Consider the following 20,315-nt stretch of genomic DNA (forward strand, 5'->3'; position numbering starts at 1 on the left):
GAGAAGAAAAAAGTCCAAAATACAACATTAATTTTCACTGTTGCATTAGAACTAGCTTTTCTCTGGTCTTCTCATCTGTACTTCATTAAGTTACATTATGTGGTATAATGTTGCAAGTTTGAAAATGCAGAAACAGTTCAAGAAATTGATTCTATTTGTTCTTTCTGTTCAATAGACCTTTGATCTGAAATGTTCAATGGTGCCTGGCTGTTCCACGCAAGCCTCTTTTAAACCATTGTTCGCATTGTAATAGCCTTGTTATCAGGTTGTATGAATTAATTCCATCACATTAGCAGGAGGAAGTTATACTCGCACAGCACAGTCTAATAACTGTTTCATGTTACTGGCCAATTGACTGGGTAACAAGACGACATACCACGTTTATAATTCAGTTGTTTTGCAAGGTGGTCCTAATTTCAGAATTTCAAAATGACAATAATAATTTTTTATTTCCCCAGGACACCTTGCCTAACTGACTTTGGGAACCTAACAATGTATAACTGAAAAATGTCACAGTGAAGCGGGTCACCGCTCTCAGTAAAATTCCTGAATCAAGAGAAAACACAGAACCCCCCCCCAAAAAAAAAACCCTTTGGCACAATGAAACAACCACCCACAAAAAAAGAACAAAAGCAGACATCACCCACACACTAAAAGGCTGAAGGTCTGGGGGCAGACAGGTAAACTAGGAGAAATATCAGAGTTCTTCAGGCAGCTACTGTCCAACTTTGGGCTGACTTCAACTGCTAGAGAAAGGGGAGGAGATCCCAGGGACACCCCCTGCCCGCGCCCCTCCAGGCTGACTTCACCATCACTGAACTATTGATGATATAATCAGCAAGGGAATGGAATAACATATAATGTTGATGTTTCCATCACAAAGGGTTGACCCTGGTGATGGTGAGATGCAGTTAGACAATTAATTTGAAAACAGTAATTTCGAAACTGTTCAAATCTACATATTAACAAAATAATTACTGGACAAGTAGATTTCATTTCTCTGCTTGATTAGGTTTGTGTATGTGAAAACAGGCCCATTTATCTATTTATTTACTTTCCTACTTACTTCAGAAGATCCAGTGAGCACATTTCCCTAAGCTTCCATCTCTTCAAGTTATCAACCCCAGAGAGGTGACCAAGTCAGTTCCCCGATTCATTTGTGTAAGGCACCTTCCAAGTCTACACTTCTCTGATGCACAATTTCTTGGACACAGCAGTCCTCTAACAAACCAAATTGCTTGTGCCCATACTCTTTTGGTGATAATGCATGACTTCTTTAAATGATTGATAGGCTCTTTAACATCATTGTGTATTTGCTGAACCATTTCCCTTCCTGGTATGCCATTACATTGCCTCTCTTCCAGCCCAGCTCTTGCACATCCTTTACAATAAGTTCTTCCATGAATTCTTCCAAGTCTCATAGCTAGAATAGACTTTGCCCACTTCTAAACTTTTAAAGTAAGGATGTCGTTATATGAGTTGATGTGATAATTAAATGAGATAACTTAGGCAGAATGGTTCCCACAGAAAAAGCAAAATAAACATCAGCTATATTTATGAATACCATTTACTTAGCCAACTATTACTAATTTTATTATTACCCTTTACCAAGTACTCTAGTGACGGCTCAGCACTCTGTTGAATACTCCACATGTATCTTTCTACTTCTCACAGCCAACTCACCAAGTCTATAGTTTGCTTTGTTTCCAGTTTAAAAATGAGAAAAAGGATTTACAGAAGGGTTCGTTAACTTGCCTTATTTTGTGCAGCTCTTATGGCAAAGGTGAGGTTTAAACCACAGGCAGGTTGTCTCTTATCCCTATGCCGCTAACACTGAATCTTGCCTCTGAATGACAGTGTTGCTGTCTTTGTGCATATTATTATTGGTAATCTTTTTGTTAGACACTTTGCTTACTACTTGGCATTTATGCATGTTTTCATATGTCTATGCATTCTCTCTAATTACATTTTACATCTTTGGAAAGCAGGGGCCACAGCTACCCTCCCTCCCTCCCTCCCTCCCTCCCTCCCTTTCTTCCTTCCTTCCTTCCTTCTTTTTTAAATTTCTTTCCATGTCTGATGTAGTATCTTGCATAGTGATGCTCAAAGTTGTTTATTCTTTTCTTGTTATAATTTGGTATTTTACTAAAACATTGGCTCAGAATTAGGCACACCATCAAAACAAGCAAAAACTCGCAAAGTTGTAGAAATCCCGTCACTGGAAGCTTAACCACACCATCTTTTCATTCTTCTACTCACTCGGATGCCTTGTATTTCTGAGTGTTCTTCGTAGTTTTTTGGCTTATTTGTGTTGTTTTTATTGTTATTGTGGCTTGTACTTTGATACTGGGGTTTATTGAAATACTGCCTTAGACCCTTCTGAACTTCCAGTATGCCCAGGGAACCTAAGAGTGGAAATGAATTCATTCTTAGCCGTTTGCTTTTCAAATAATAAGAAATGAAGTAGTTTATTTTTCATTTGTTGCACACTCCTCAGTAAGAAAAAAATGAACAGTTTCATTACGTATCATTTGCTGCTTGTTTGTTCAGTGTAACTGGCAGACATAGCTTGTTTACTTTTTGAAAAATGAATATGAGGTAGATAGATTCAGGAAGTCACACCAGGATTCAGAATGTACCTCCTATGCCTGAGAATTATGTATGCTCTTACCACATGGATAGACCGTCTGTCTGGGTATTTGGACAGATAGAGCTTTTAAATCTTAAGCTACTAGCCATCTTTGGGCAACTTTCAAGCAGCAAGACAATAAGACAAATCCATAGGCTTTGTTTATTAAATTCATAGGCAAACCTTGAAATCAGCTCTATAGACCTACATGGTGCTTTGTGGACATAGCATTTATTTTTATCAACTAGATAATCATTGGACTATTCTTCTGTAGATCCAGGGTAAAATGGGCCATAATTTCTTCAAACTCTCTGCCTCTGCGTCCCAGTTTTTCTATTCCGTTATCACCAGCTTCTGTAGGTGTAGCTTCTGCCCGTTCTTTCCCTGTGGTTTATTTAGGGGAAAGTCCATAGAACATTTCTTTCTAATCTGTGAGGAAATTTGTGAGTATGCATCTCAGGGATCTCTCAAACGTTGGGCTCATTATCTCAGTATTTTTACACTGGTGGATAGCAGCAGGTCTGAGATGCCATGAGAAGTAATGACATAGAAATAATTCTGAAAACAATGCCTTCCAGGTTGTATTAGTGACAACTCATCTGTGTAGAAAACCTGACATTTCTATCCTAAATGATACCGAAATTTTAACTCATGTAGAAAGAGAGTGCCAAGATAAAACGGTACCAGGGGTGGCTAATTCAGTAGCTCAATGACATTATCAAAGGCATAGAGTCATTCCTTCTTCTTGTCCTGTCATCCCCTTGGTCTCCTTGTCTCACTCATGGCCACATGTTTGCTGTTGCTGGTCCAGATAGCCCACAAAGACCTGACGTGTATAACATGCAAGAGAAATGGGAACAAGAGTTGATTGACAAGGGAGGGCAGCTGACAGACCCCCCCAAGCTGGGGTTCTACCAGCAAAGAAGAAAATGACTTTTGCATAGGTAACAGTGCCTGCTAAATTAGTCTCCTGTTTTTGACTCTCTTTGGACTTTTTCTATTGTCCTTCATGTTTCCTACCCTGAGGGTCTAATTACCTGGTCCAAATGCAGATTTCCTTCCAATCCCGAAGGTGGAGTTCCACAGCCCCTCAGATAGTTCTATTCTGATACTTAAGATGAACATTTAACTGTTTCAATAATACTAAATTGACTAGTACAGCAATTTAAAAATATAAGAAATCTTCTTATTTATAGTTTAATAAAAATAACCTCTAGCCTCTTGGCCCAGAAGCCACTGCTAAATTTACAATTACATTTTGAGGTATTTTCTTCTTTGTACCAATCAATGCTGAAGACTTTTTTGGCCAGACTACACGTAGGATGGATTAAAAAAAGGAAGATTTAATATACATTGTAGATGCTCTTTTTACTCAAATAGCAGGGAATTTAGAACCCACTTATTTAAGTGCAAATGCCACCTCCTACCTAAGTCACTTAATCAGGAGACTTTAATTTCTACAATGGCTAAATTCAGATAATAATACCTGCCCCCTATCTACCTCTCTGGGAAGCTGGGCGGATTAATTAGATAAAGTATTTAAAGCTCCTCAGAAGTGTCATATGTAAAAGATGTTATTATTTCTAGGGAAGAATGAAGCAGTGTCTCTTTTATGGACAGTCCATGCTTCTAGAATTTTCCCCTCTTATTCATTCAGCTGAAGTGCCAATTTGGTGGATTTTAATTCACCACGTGAGACCCTTCTCATTCTCAAGTAGCTGTGCTTAAAGAAAAGATTTTCAAGTATTGCTTTCGATGATAGGAACCGTGTGTGATTCCTGAGTTTCTCTGAATATTTCATAGTATGGCCTTGCAAATTGGTATACATGCTAGAATCTGTTTGCATTTGTAAAAACAAGCAATGACTACATTGAAGACTGTGACCTGGGCCCTTTTTGAGGTCACACTCAATCCTGGTTTCTTCCATGAAGCGTCAGCCTATGATAGCAATCCTTACTGCTGTCCTTCCCTGAGAGCTTTTATGGCCAGAAGAGCCTTCACTGCTCAGTATAGAGCTGGTTCTCAAACATAGAACATCTGACTTCAAACTGAGACGTGTTTTGAATACACCAAGTTATTCAGAGGTTATTCGGCTTTGTACAGAAGGAAAGAAATCTCATCCACCCATTTACATAGAAATGGGCCGAGTCAGATCATTTTGGACATAGAAAGAAGACAGATTGAGAGCATAATCTTTATTTATTCCCAGAGGCACTTTGTGAAATAGTTTACTTTTAAATATCTTTTTTAGGCAGTAAGTTTTCCTATTTAGGTCACAGATCCCTACCATTTTCTTCTAGAATCCTCAGTTTTAGTTATACATTTAAATTTCTCCACTCTTTTCACCTCTAACTGCATTTTATGGAGGTTTAGCTATGCTTGACCTTGAAGGTATTTTAGTGGACATTGAGCACCTTTGTTAACTCTTAAGTTGATGGTTTGCTAGTTGAGAAATTCGTTTAGCAAGTCCTCATGTGTTCTAATGACTGCAGCTGTGGTTTGCTGTTAAAAAATCTGTGTTCTGTTTGGGGATGTGGAAGCTCATTATCGATGCAGCCGGGCCTGTTTCCCCACAGCAGGTTTTGAAGCAAGTGAGCAACTGTGTGTACTACTGAGCTTGGGAAGTGACTTGCTGGGGACATCAGTGTTAGCTTTCCCCCAAGCACTTTAGGACAGCTTTTGACAACCTTATATCACTCTTCCTAGAAATAAATTCAACCTATCATTCTTCACAAATCAAAACAGATAACTTCCTTCAAAGCAAAAGTGTACCCATAGAACTTTATCTGAATCTTGATTTCATATGTATGGGCTCTTAAAAAAAAAAGTCTTATTTTCCTCATACTTCTAGTTCTAAAGGAAAAGGATAGAAATGAGCATTGGATTTTACTCAGTAACTACATAATTCCAAACTTGCTTAGGCAGCCAGCCTTCCTTGCCTGGCAGTTCAGTATGAGAAGCAGCAAGAGAGGACATGGTGAGATTCTATCAATAGGGGAAAAGGCTATGCTCTTTTACTTTTCCAGAAGCATGGAGTAGAAAAGAAGATCAAGGGTTAGGTCATGTCTAGGTCCACTTACCACATGGAGAAACAATGGAGGGTACAAGAGAAAAAGAAACAAGAGAGAAAAAAAAGAGGGGAGGGTGCTCTTAAGACTTGGTAACACCATCCATTGATCCAGGTCATGTATTGGGTGCTGACCCTTCTGATCATAAACTCCTCGCCCTCTTGGTAGAAGCTGGAAATGAGAATGGGTGGAGATGGACCTGGCATGGGAGAAGGCAGACATGTTTCTTTCCCAATGTTGCTAACATGACTGGCCCTAGCAATGTCAACGTTATTCATCCCCAAAGAATTGTATGTCTATAGTGTCTTCTTTTGAAGCATTCACAGCCAAGAGGGATGCCAAGACTAACCTAAAAAGCTAAGTTTTAAGGATTTGATTAAGGGTTTGTTGAGCGGTTTTGAGAAGGAAGAATCGTGGTTTTGATATTCAAATATGTCCTTAATAACTTGCCCCATCAAAAGGTAGATATTGGCCAACTATTTATAAGAAGGAACCCACACTTCAGTTTTGATACAAAGAAATGGCAGGTATAAAAAGAGCACCCTCATTATTTGCTTAAAGATAGAATATTAGTAAGATATACTTGCAGTAAAAATGTAGTAGACAGGAATTCCCTGGTAGTCCAGTGGTTAGGACTTGGCACTTTCACTGCTGGGGCCTGGGTTCAAAAGCTGTGTGGCGTGGCCAAAAAAAAAAAAAAAAAATGTAGTAGAGTTACCGTATGTTGTACTTACTATACACTAGACTCTAAGGAGTTTATTTAATTTTACTGATTTAATCCTTACAATATCTGTGAAACAATTGTTATACCCATTTTACAGATCAAGAAAAGTAAGGCTCAGAGCGTTTAGATCACTTGCCAGAGGTCATATAATTAACAAGTAGTAAAAGCCAGGTTTAGAACTAGGGTGCTCCTGCTATAGGGTTCTTGATGTCGACTACTCTGCTATATATAGTGAAGAAAATTTTAAATGTAGAAAACATTAACTACTAATTACAGATATTCAAAATACATCAAATATACACATAGGAAGAATAGTAATCATGAGACATCATTAGCCTATGTTAATATAAAAGATCTAGAGCTGAAATAGAGTCTCTTATATGGAAAGTCTTAAGCAGTGAGTCAAAATCAAGAAGATTAGACTATAACATAGCAGGAGGACAATAATTGTTAGGATTTTTTGCAATTAAGAACATTTGCTTAAAAATAGAGACATGTTTCATGAGGTTCTTTTTTTTTTATTATTATTTATTTATTTATTTGGCTGCGCCAGGTCATAGTTGAGGCACGTGGGATATTTGTTGCCTTGTGCGGGATCTTTTTTAGTTGCAACATTCGGGATCTTAGTTGCGGCATGTGGGATCTAGTTCCCTGACCAGGGATCAAACCTGGACGCCTTGCATTGGGAGCTCAGAGTCTTAACCACTGAATTACCAGGGAAGTCCCTCATGAGGTTCTGAGACAGTTCGTGTAGGAAGCAGAGCCAAATAGAAGTGAAACTAAAAGAAGAGAGAGCCCTGCAAATTGTGACTATCCCATAGAAAACATGAGCCAACTGGAAATGGGCCTGAAAACCCATTTCTTGAACATTGTAGTGAAGCTGCAGGTTCCCTTCATGTTGACCAACTATGAACGATGGTGCTTTATTATGATAATAAAATGGCCAGTAGTGCATCATGGACTAATACATTTTATGAAAGTGTACCTGTGCTTCAAGCACAATTTTCATTAGCAGTTTATTAATGGACTCCAAAATATTCTAGTTTCTATTTTTAAAAATCCTACTATTAAGGTAAAGAAAAGAGAAAAACCTCTTACTTTATTCCTTTTTTTAATGCTTTTGGTAGCTGAACCCTGTGAAAGTGTTACCTAGCCAAAAATATTTTCGAAGTTGTTTATGAATCCAGTATTCATAAGCGTATGTAATCCTTTACTCTCAGACTAAATGAAATTGTGATAGATGGAATCCAATAAGGTTACCATCTACTACATAAAAGACTTCTTTATTTTAGTAATTCTTAGTTTTAGCAACTTTTCTTAAAGTCATCTCTTCAGTATCATGTTTCCAGTCCACTTGTAAATAAAATTTTGAATTCACAAGTTACATTATTTACTATGTAAATTTTATCTCAAGGAAAGTATATAGATTTGCAATATGTCCTCCTACCGACACACCTTTATTGCTTTAATAATAATGATTTTCATAATGATAAACTAATAATAGAAATACCATTTATAATGCATGCATCAGCTTGTCATTGTTCAACATTGTTATCAGGTAAATACTAATTCTCTCACTTTACATGTGAGAAAACTGGGATTCAGAGAGGCTATGTAACCTACCAGATTTCACATAACTAATAAATGACAGAACCAAAATCTGGACCCAGATTTGTCTGTCTTCAAAGCCTGTGCTCTTTCTACCCTGGCCCACTGCTTAGAAGTTTGGTCCTTTCCTGGTTCCTCCTCCTCCTTTACTTTACCTGTCATTCAGTGCTGCCTCCTGCTGATCTCCCCTGGTATTACACCATAGCCTGCCCTTCAATACAATCCAGGGAAAACAATCAGTTCTTGTTGGGAGCAGATCATTTAGGAGTATTGATTCTAAATTTGTCATTGTTTTCCGTGAAAGCTAAGCATAGAGTATAAATTGCCACTCACCACATAAAGTTGATGACTTTCTATGCCCAAATGATTGGACAATTTGTGATTTCACCCCTAGGAGTTATTTTGCTAACATTTTTCAAGGCAAAATGTTCAATCCCTGTCTAAAATGATCAAATTTTGCCCTGCAGCAAACTTGTAAATTTTTGCAAGGACTTGTGAAACTTCACAAGGCAAGAGATCAATAATTTCACACCGTTCTGTTCTCACTGCTTTCCTCAATGTACAGTATTTAGTTTGAAACCGCCAAGATGAGAAAGAAATTTAAGGGACAAGTAAGAAACTCCTTCCCTATCTTGTATAAATATAACTGCTATATTTATAATAAAGATGATCAATCTGTAGCCCAAAATTTAAAGAAAGGCAAAAAATTCAATTCAGATACAGGCATATCTCATTTTATTGCCCTTTGCTTTATTGCGATTCACAGATTTGGTGTTTTTTACAAATAGAAAGTTTGTGACTACCCTGTATCAAGCAACTCTTATCAGCACCTTTTATTTTTCCAACAGCATTTGCTCTCCTCTCACAATATTTCAAACTTTTTCATTATTATTATATTTGTTACGGTGATCTGTGATCAGTGATCTTTGACATTACTACTGCAAAAAATTACTACTCACTGAAGGCTCAGATCATAATTAACATTTTTTAACAATAATGTATTTTTAAATTAAGGTATATACATTGCTTTTAGACATAAGGCTATTGCACACTTAATAGACTATAGTATAGTGTAAACATAACTTTCATATGCACTGGGAAACCGAAATATTTGTGTGACTCCCTTTATTGTGATATTCACTTAATTGCAGTGCTTTTGGAACCAAACCCGCAATATCTCCAAGTTATGTCCATATTTTTAAAAATGCATTTTACCCAAAAAATTGCAAAATTACATGTTTCTACTCTTGTAATATCCTATTACATATATTCACATAAAAATATTTTTGGTTTTCTGCCTATTGTGCCCAGCACTCTCAGCCTATGTTGCAAATCAGGGTTTCAGCAAAGGTCCTGCTTGAGCTTTGTGCTGTTGTTATGCCGAGGCACCACGACGTTTTGTTCCTCCCTGGAACAATATTAAACCTTTCATTATTCACCATTAATTTTATGCATACCTATCTCTTTCCATGTTGAAAAACACCAGTAAATTCAAGCCAGGAAAAAGGTAGATTTTGTCACCCTCTTCAAAACTTCCGTGTATCTATCCAGATCCTTTTTCTCTGCCTGCATAATTGTGAATATTTCCCTAAGTTCAGCTCTTTCTCGTTCATTCTTCTTGCTGTCTAATTTCTCCTTCAAAGAACTCATCCATTTTCATGGCTTCAGCTCTGCCTTTACTCATATGATTCCAAAATCTCTATGGCCAATCTTTTCCTCTTGTGTCGGCACTAGCCATTTATTTCCAAATGTTCACTGGACATTTTCTACTTTGATGATTCACCCCTTCTTCCAAATAAATATGCATTCCACCCCCAAACAACCTTCTCCTTATTTCCTTTTTATTTTTGAGAATAGAAACATGTTTCCAATCACCCACACTTGAAACTTTGGACCAGGGCTCAAAAATGGCAAAACTTACATACGTACAAGGGACAGGAGTTCATTTACAGCAATATAGTAGGGCCAAGTGATGCTGGTTGAACTGGGAGCCCTGCCCCTTGTAACTCAGCGCCACCTAATGGTCACCATAGAGAAGGACAGGCCCAGTTTTTTCAGTCCTATTTTTCAAAGGAAAACATAAATGTAGATTTTGTTGTGAAATCTATCAAATATATTTAAATGCCGGCAACTATTAAACAAGATTAAACCCTTTGGAAGCACTGGAAATATGTATATGAGCATGTCTATCCCAAGGGCTGCCTATCTGTGACCATTTTACAGGCACTGAGCTAAAAGGCAATTAGAAAAATATAAATAAGTGAAAGATAACAAGTAGATAAATACTCTTGGTTATGGTAATGGTATAGAGCAAACAGAGCCAGTCCAACAGAGTGGAGGCCCAAGACCTTGGGCCACTTAGCACAGTGTTCCAGAAAAATGGGCTTAATTAATTTAACCAGTGAGATAACTGACATTGAGCTAAAACCCATAAACCTGAAATAAAAAATCATACATTCTAAATCAGTGAGAAAATAATACAAGAAGCCAGGAACTATACAAGGTGATCCTGATTCTCCAAAAATAAGCCACAGGTTATATTTCTTTCCTTCAAGGTTCTCCTAAGCATGAAAAACAAATTTCCAGCCTGAGACTGGTAGATTTCAGTGAACATGCATCCCACGTCTCTAATTCTTACTTTGTTCTTTTAATCTTTTAGAGATAATGTACATTTTGTTCTATCATAACAAAGTTATTGTAATAAACTTTTGAAAATAAATATTATAGACTTATCAAATTAGACTTTTGGAGACTGACTCAAAGATATATACTATACTGACAATATGCAGTATGCAATGACATAATGCAGTCTTTGACAGGATCTCTTAAGACATCAAAAAGACATGTGCAGGCCTGTGAGCCATGGCCGCTGAGCCTGCGCATCCGGAGCCTGTGCTCCACAACGGGAGAGGCCACAACAGTGAGAAGCCCGTGTACCGCAAAAAAAAAAAAAAAAAAAAAGACATGTGCAGATGAAACTAAGTACATATAAATTCAACTAATAGTTCCTTACAAAAATTAAAAATTTGATTTAATACCTCTACATTTGGGGCTTTTACTTGTAAACCCAATACTGACTGAGAAAATTAAAGAACTGTGGAAACTTAATTAATTCAATATTTTTTCAATATAGTGTAAAGGGTATTTTTTAAACATAAAAGAAATGAAAAGTATAAGCATACAAAACACCTGGTTAAGATTATACACTTAAACGCTCAAACTACCAGTGCAAAATTCATGTTAAGTATAAATTAGCTGAGTGACTGAATAAATAAAACCAAACTTCTATTTTGTGTGTGTGTCCTTTGGAAATAGACTTTTAGCTTCAAATAACTTTTTTACCCAGATCAGGTGGCAAATTGGTTTGATAAGAAATATCTTAAGAATGAGAATGGAAAATACATTATATGAAATACTGTGGTATAGGGGCTTTCGAATCTTTTCTGAGTTGTCGTTGATCTGTATGCATTTACTTTTTAAATTAGAAAACATCTAATATTTTGTGAGAAGGTACTTAATTTTTTAAATTGAGAAAATAAATTACCAAGTTAATATAGCATCAGTTTATTGTACTTCAAATTTCCAAAGCACAAGCATTTCAGAACACTGAAAGGCTATATTTAGAGTGAAATCTACATATTCCATACAGATGGAATAAGTCTATGAATATGTGTTGGTATCATTCTTGCCAGTCCTAATAAAACTCTATCTTTAGTGTGTTTGAACAAGACTTAAGTTATACATAAAAACTGAAACATCAAACCATTATATACCCTTTAAGTGTAGATAAAATAATTTTACATCCATACAATATTTTTAAATGTTGACTTTAGCAAAATCTTAAAAATCCCCTAAAATTTGAAATGAAAATTCATGATGCACAAAATTATGAAAGAAAAAACTGTCTTCTCTAAATATTCCATAACTTTTTTGAACAAAATCTCAGTGTTATGATTTAATCTTTCTCATTTACATTTGCCAAGTGTATCTGAGTTTACAAAGTGTTTTCACGTAGAATACAACATTTAACCTGCAGAGCGGCCTTTGTGAAAAGAGGGGTTATTATAATTTTAATGATGAGATAAGAGTCTCATAGAAGTGAATGACCATCCTCATCATCACACATCTAGAAAAAAATGGCAGAACTAAAGAGTAAAGCCCCAGTTTTCTGAATCCCAACCCAGAGCTCTCTTTCTAATAGACCATGATCTGCTCTGACAACTTCTGATCAGATTTCTGTTTTCCTCCATTCATTTTACACCATGTAATATATGAGGGCAATGTAAGTGTAACCATTTAAAACTTTTGAATTTCTCTTTTTTAATTGGGCCCTTGTTGTATTGCCAGCTTTGTCTGAGCATAACCGGAATGTGAAATCATGTTCATATTTGTGTGTGTATGCACGTGAGTACACACATACATATGTATACATGTAATGAATTCCTATAGAAGTAAATTTACTGCTTCCTTTTATTTTCTCTGACAGAAAGATTGCTATAGTTCTGAGAAAAGAATGTGGGGAAGAGGGAAATCTCAATAGCCATGTAGGAATCAAACACTTTAGTAAAATGGAAATAGGCAGGAAGACATTAGTTTATTGCAATGATTGTTCTTTTTAATATATAGTCAGGTGTGTAGAGCCCATTCTGCACTGTAAATGCATAATTCTTAGGAGTCTGAAGTTCTAGAAGTGGAATGGCATGACCATGACCAGAATTTTTGAGAATGAAACACTACAGTGAACAAATGTATAATTCTGTTACCTAAACTGGCATAAACCTACTACATATTAATGTAATTGTCTGACCATATATTTTATATAGCTTACTTTTATCTAATGTCAATATAAAATTTGTCCAAAAATATAAATTATATTAGTCGTTAGGAGGGAAGTCTGATTTTGACTTCAATGGAAAATGCGCTTAAAAAGATATTTGAAGAGGTCAGTCTTAATCTAATTATCTGGCCGTGTGCTTACTTATGACAAGTGCTTTCTTTCTTTCTCAAAATCCACCCTGTCTTCTGCCTGGCTTCACTGTAGCCTTAAAATCGCACTTTAGGACATCAGCTTGTCACCCTGAAAGGAACTGATATCCCCGATGTGTCATTGAAAGTTTGCTTCCAGAACAAAGAGGAAAATAGGATGGGCTCTCATGGGCTAGTTTAAAGAATCATCTGAGACTTTTGTTCTGTGTGCCTCTTCAGGGAAGGCTAACCCCCCAATTTAGCTCACTTCTTGGAGTCTGCCTTCTGTGCCGAGGGAAGGATGCTTAGTGTGTCATTTCTGCAAATTGACTTTCTGATTTTTCAAACTTTGGGAGACTGTATCAAAGTCATGATTTGAAAGATTATCTCCTCAAACCTCTGGCACTCCCTAATGGTTCTATAACACATTCACCCTTGCACGCAGTGCTCTCTGCATTGATGAGGGACACAAAGAACCAAGCCCAGTGTGAACCCACGTGGGAAAAAGTGCCACATGATTCAATAGTACATGAATCTGCCTCAGATGGTAATAAAAGGTGTCATGCAAGGCCACAGGCCATAGGGAGAGCGCCAACCATGTGTATGCACATTCAGTTAAGTCTTGTGCACATCCTGTTTCTCTTAACTGCAGACCAACCGTTTCTCCTTTGGAGTCACGTACACAATATGCAGAATGGTTATGCAGGAGAAATCCACGGCAACAGCACATACAAAGCTTGTTGATTTATTTGGAAAAATAAGTTTACCTAATTTTTTTTTTTATTTTTAACCTTTTAAAAGGATATATTTCTTTAGATTTACTTGATTCAAACTTGGAAAAAAAGAACAGTGCTGTACAGTTTTTTTAGCCATAGCTTATCTTGGCCTTTATGAATAGCTAAAGGCTATTCACTCTTCCCTTTAGAAAATTTGGAGGTATTTTTCTGTGCTGTGTACATTTTCATCCACAAGAATATTTTCTTCTCATTCTCCTAGATACCTTGGGACAATTATTTTTTCTCTGTAGATACCTTAAAGAACTATTTAAGACCCTATCCATTCCATCTACTCTTAGCCTCACCTGAAGGGCAAAATCCCTAAGACCTTGACACAAATACTGATAAATACATGGAATTATTAAAGGTGCAATCTCAGCAGAAAAGGATTGCTGCTGCCTTTATTCTCAGGGGAATACATATTTCACCCAGTAGCAAGACACCCAACCGCAGCTACGATCAGAAATCTCTGAAATGCCTTTAAGCTAATCATCTTTGAACATAAGTCTTTGTTGTTCAATCAGGGACCTTCTAGATGCAAGGCAAAGAAACCTTGCTTCATTTTTTTTTTTTTTTCACCTTGCACAAAACAGCATCAAGCCTGTCACTATACCAGTAAGGTGCAGTGATCTGTCAACATTCACCCCTGATGAAGACAGTGAGAGAAATCCGGAGCTCCAGAGAGTTCAGGAGAGAACCAAACAGAGTGTTTGCAAAAGAGCATTTTTATATGTTTTCCTGTGACAGCACTAGTTTAACAGAAAATAGTTGGAGTGTGCCAAAAAAGGGGGAAAAAAATGAAAGACAGTAGTAGTAGGTTAGGCTAGCATGACATGATGGATCTGGGCTATGACAAACCGAATTGGAAAAAAGCTTCCCTGGGGACCAACTATACCAGGTTTGCTGAATTGTATTTCTTGATTTCTTACTGTGCAACAGTGCTTTTTACTGTTAGATTGACTAGGCTTCAGAATATTTTTAAAATTGTACAAATCAAAATCCATGTAGCTTAAAAATGAAGGATGTAAAAGGTTTAGGAGTTTGATGTATTGAAAGGCATTCTGTATTCCCTCATGTGAGTGTTAAATATACACTTTGTCTGTTTGATGAATTTTAAATCTTTGTGGAAGGCAGTACACTTGATAACCGTTTACAGGGCTGAAAACCCTGGTTGGAAAGAAGGATACAGGCTGCAGAGATTCAAAGCTTCTTCCCTCTTATCCCACCCAGATGTGCCCAGGAATTACAACACGCAGCCTCTGTAGGTTCTCATTTGTTCTGAGTTGTTTATATAAAGGACAAGTAAAGAAACCTTAAATCTGGGGTCCTCTTAACAAAAGTATGATGCCTTGTTCTTATCACGTATCCTTTCAATTCATACATAGTGACTTTCACACACCCTAAGGTGAGGTCGAAAGAAAAATAAGAAGAGGGAGAAGAATTATTTCACAGCTGATAAATTTGTCAAATCTTCATATACTGCATGACATCACATGCAGTCTGATCCTTTAAATAGCCACACCTAAAAAGCTTTGAATGAATATACCTAAATGAATGGACTATATTAGCTACTCAGACAACTTTAGGTACTTGAGCTACAGAGGCATAAACAATTTGGGTCCTGTTTTCAAGGAGTTTGCAACTTATTTGAATAATTCATGAAATGGTCAGAGTGCAAAGTGATATTGTACCAAGTGACACTGAAGCTCAAAGAAGATAGCAAACTATCTATTGGGCTCAGGCAAAACAACTCCATAATTTTCCCCATCAGCTGTTCACATCGAGGAGAAGGTGTTGAGAAAGTGGTTGGTGAAAGTGAGTTTTGGTTGAGGATTAGAATATATAGACAGAAGATCTAAGCACTGAGTAAATGAGAGCTAAATGATAAGACGTAGGTTCAGAAAATATTCAAGTTGGAACCACATACTGAAATGCTTATGACTGGTAAAGACATAAAATGGTATGGTTTAAGTGCTGAGGAAAATGTGACAATTATACACTGGAGTTTGCTTGTCCTATCTGAAAAACAAAAACAAAAACAGCTGCTTTTCAGCTGTAGATCATTGATGCATGCAAAAATATGAAACAAAATTGCCAAATCTTCTGCATTTTTACATGAATCTCTTGATTTTAAATATTAGCAACTTATTTTTTAAAATTTACACATTATATGGATCAAATAAAATGTACCTGAGACTTGTGTTTCAGCCCATATACTTTCAGTTTGTAACCTCTATTCATATAAAGACTCAGCTTGAATTGTGAATACACAATGTAGCAAGTCTTTGAGTTTGAGAGTGTGATGGGTGAACTAATTATGACTCAAATAGTTTTAGGAGTAGATATCTGGAGTGGGTAGGACTGAAGAAATAAAAGGGATTTGGAAGTCAGGCAAACAAAGAGATTATTGGAGAGATGATTAAAGTAGCTGGGATGGTAGCAGGTGACAAGGTAGAGAAGAACAGCATCGGCCGGGTGTTGACATCAAGGAATATGAAAGATTTGTCAGAGAGAAGGAAGCACACAAGGTGTTATAAAGTTGCCAAGATATTAACAGTGAGGGAGAAGCATTACTGTTCTGTGGCCTGACATTGAGCAGGTCACAACGAATGCCCAAAGTCTAAGCAAAAAAAGGTGAGAATTACTAACAAGAGCAACAAAGAAAGCCTTAGTGAATTTGACTTGGTTTGATAATTTCTATCAAAAATATATCCAATCAGTTGGTTAACTGAATTCAATTTATTTGCAAAAATATACTAAAGAATACATTTTCTAAGATATTGGATTAAATATTTTGGAAGGGATACTGGGGGCAACAGTGAATATAAAGATGTATAAGACACTCTGCCTGTCCTCAAGGTGTTTAAATCTATATGGAAAGCAGCAGATACACACACACACACACACACACACACACACACACACACATCCCTATGTGTTTTACTTTGTTTTGTTAATGCTAAGTGCTATGACAGAAAGGCAAAGCATTCTTGTATAGTAGTTCAAATTCAAATGATTGTTTTTGAAGGATTGTTTGAATTGATGTTTTCTGATATCTATATATAGATATCATGTGTCAGAGCTCTCCAGAGAACCAGTGATATGTGTGTGTGTGTGTATGTGTATACATGTCAGATACATATACACATATATATGGAGATTTATTATGAAGAATTAGTTTCACGTAATTATGAAGACTGAGAAATCCCTTGTTCTGCCATCTACAACTTGGAGACCCAGGAAAGCCTGTGGTGTATTTTAGTTCAAGTCCAAAGACCTGAGAACCAGGGAGCCAATAAATCCCAGTCCCAGAGAAGATGAGATGTCCCACCCCAATCAGTAAGGCTGGAAAATAGGGAACAATTCTCCTTCCTCTGTCTTTTGTTCTACTCATGCCCTCAACAGATGAGATGATGCCCACTCACACTGGGGAGGACAGTCTACTTTAGGGTCCACCCATTCCAATGCTAACCTCATTTGGAAGCACTCTCACAGGTACACTTAGAAATAATGTTTAATCTGGGCTCCTTTTACCAGTCAAGTTGACACAGAAAATTAAACATCACACCATGTAACAGTGTTTTTGCCTGTTCTGAAGAATTGCAATGCATTATTATCTGGTGGGTTCTCTTCTGAAAATCCCAATAGCAAGCCAGAGTGGGTGCTCTGGGAGGGGTCTTCTTTTCTTGCCTCTTTTGTTAAGACCTGACTCAGGTTAGCACTCAGCAGATGTACAGTTTTAACTAGGATGAATTGATTTGAATTCCAGTTGACTCAGTTTGAACCTTTGCCCTCCATATCTACCCGTTTTATTATTGCCCTGCTTGGGTCAAAGCCCACCTCCCTTCTCTCCATCAAGGTTGGAGCTGAGACTATCACTAAAAAGCATATTCTATGTAAAGGTCTCCAATATCCTTAAGAGTTGTACTTGGATACTGGGAAAAATCAACTAGAAATTCATTTAGATAGATAGACACGGCATGTTCTAAAATTTCAGAATAAAAATACTTTAGAAACTGGAAAGTTTCAAAATACTTTTAGAAAGCTGTGGCTGCTTCTCAAAGAAATGTCCATTTCTCAGTGGTGCTATTTGACAGTCGTAACCAAGTGCCCCCAAATTAATAACAATGAGTACAAATAACATTTGGCTTTTCTATCCTATAAGCACATCCTATTCTTATTTTGAAATTCAGTTGCTTGGGCTTTGCAATGCTTTACCAATTTCATCAGACATTTGGGGCAACTTTAGCTTCCAGCCCATAACTTAGAATATTGTAAAAGGAGAAAGTTAAGATAAATCTAATAGTTTCCATATAAGTATTTTTGCTGTCTTTAAAGTTAAATTAGTTACTTTTTAATGCACTTTTTCAATTTATAATGCAGGAAGATGCCAATATTACTCAATTATTTTGATCCATTTCCATCTTAAACTATGGAAATAATTGTTATGCCACCCCTACTATTCATTTACTCTTAGATTGGTATCCTCTTTGGTTTGGTTTTATTTATGTGTAAATATGCAGAGTTCAAAACTTGTTAGTCGCAACACTAATAATGTTATTTATATACTTCACCTTGTCCATTTAAAATGGATTGTTCTATTTATAGAGTAACAGCCTGTAAAATTGAATTTAAAAATTTAATAGAAAAGACAGTCCTTTTAAAAATTATTATGATAGAAAGATGGGTAATTTTTGTTCATAAATTACTCACAGAGCAACTTTTTAAAAAATCTTGTTTTTAGTTCCAAAACTTTAAAATAGTCTTATTGATTTTTAAAAATAATTATTTATGTAAATAATTCATAGCAGAGTTTTCAGTATTTGAAATATAAATTCTTATAATAGGAATTTTACAAGACCATTAATTTTAGCAGGGCTGGGAAACACAACTATAATTTAGGAGCTATTGTTGATTGTTTCTAGAAATAGATATTGACCCCATTAGTTTTAAGTGATAACATTACTAAGCCAAGTATTAATCCAACAATACCAGAATTACTGATTTTAATCAGCATTTTTATTCAAAACCTTCCTTTAGCACTTAAATTTCACTTAGCTTGTCATACATAAATATAAGTGTAAAATTTCAATAAATTATCTTAGAATTCTCATTTTTAAAGTTATTACAAAATTAATGCCTGCAGAAGCTCCAGTGCCTAAAGTCTTTTGTTTGTTACAGTCACTTTAGTATGCATTTTGGCTCTGGTGGAAAAGATGCCACCCTCTCAGACATTGTTTCATTAATCAAGAGGGTATCCTCGGGGTCCAGAGAAGCCTCGTGGCGCAATAATCAATCCCTGTGTCATTTAGTTGTTATGAAATTCTCTCAAGGAGAGGAAGTCATCATCATCAACAATAGCAACAACAAGCATAGCAGCTAACATTTACTGGGTCCTCACTATGTGCCTCACTATGTGCCAGGTATGGTTCCTTGACATGTATCAACATATTTAGTCCTCACAACCAATGAAATGGTTTGGAAAATGATTTTGTGAAGTTTGTTAACTGCATTTACAACTGTTAAATATTTTCACATACAGCATGTATGTCTCCATTTGTATTCTTGTTTTGAGACCCATAGATGCTAGGGCAGGGGGTGCTTAATGAAGTCTACTCACAAACAAATCTGCTGTCACCAACAAGAGTATAATTTGTGTTCATTTTGGAGAGGTTAGATTAACACTAATTTTGGAGTTTAAAACCACCTCAGTCCATCAGAGATGTCAGGCTTTGTTGACGATGCATAATTCCACAAGCACCTGATGAAAGAGACAAAGTATCTCAGAGACGGGTCTTAAGGCTGGGTGTCTGGGAGGTAACTAAAAGTATATATGTGTTGCAAATATTAAGTGGTAAAAGAATAATGTGACGATGGGCTGTTCATATTCAAATCTGAATTTAGCTATTGTTTGGCAACAAATGCTTAAACACCACCCCAAGAAGAGCCCAAAGAAAAACCTTCCCTTTTTTGCTTATTCAGTTTTTTAATTCTACACTTAAAAGTAGAGACAACAGCAAAATCAATGATATTTTGGGGGTTACTATATAAAACCATTTAAGTTCATTTGATGAACATTCATTAAAGCTCTGGGAACTTAACTCAATGGTAAACTGGTCTTGCTCAACTATTTACTTAAAACTCCTTTGGTGTTTGTCTTGATGATAAACGATTGTCTCCATCTAAGCCTTCTTTTCCCTTATACCTGAATCTTAATAAGCACCTTTAAAGATCCTAAGACAGTCTTTGCTGTAACTATTGCATATTTTGGAACCCAGAACATTTAAACGTATGGATGAGTTGAGAAGCACTTGTGAACTATTCAGTATTTTGCAATTTTAACACAAATTTCTCAGAATAAAAGCACTAAGTTAGCAGGATAATATTACCAGATGTATTTACTTGGTGCTTCTGAGACTTTGGTATTTTATGGGTTAATAATTAACTTTTGGTAATTATTGGGCTTCTTTCCAATTTACTGATGGACAATGGTGTTAGTTAGGATATGGGCTTCTTTCCAATTTACTGATGGACAATGGTGTTAG

General features: G+C 36.4%; 1 protein-coding gene and 1 long non-coding RNA gene across 2 annotated transcripts in view; both read left to right on the forward strand.

The window, feature by feature from the left end:
• ARHGAP15 (Rho GTPase activating protein 15) overlaps window positions 1-20,315 on the forward strand; it is a 621,798-nt gene that overhangs the window by 159,924 nt on the left and 441,559 nt on the right. The window lies entirely within an intron of this gene.
• Window positions 18,544-20,315, forward strand: part of LOC125964943 (uncharacterized) — a 39,403-nt gene continuing 37,631 nt past the window's right edge. The window contains exon 1 of the long non-coding RNA XR_007478270.1: window positions 18,544-20,267. This is a non-coding gene — a long non-coding RNA (uncharacterized LOC125964943). The remainder of the gene's footprint in view (window positions 20,268-20,315) is intronic.

This window comes from Orcinus orca, chromosome 7 (assembly GCF_937001465.1).
Source record: "Orcinus orca chromosome 7, mOrcOrc1.1, whole genome shotgun sequence".
Lineage (NCBI taxonomy): Eukaryota > Metazoa > Chordata > Mammalia > Artiodactyla > Delphinidae > Orcinus > Orcinus orca.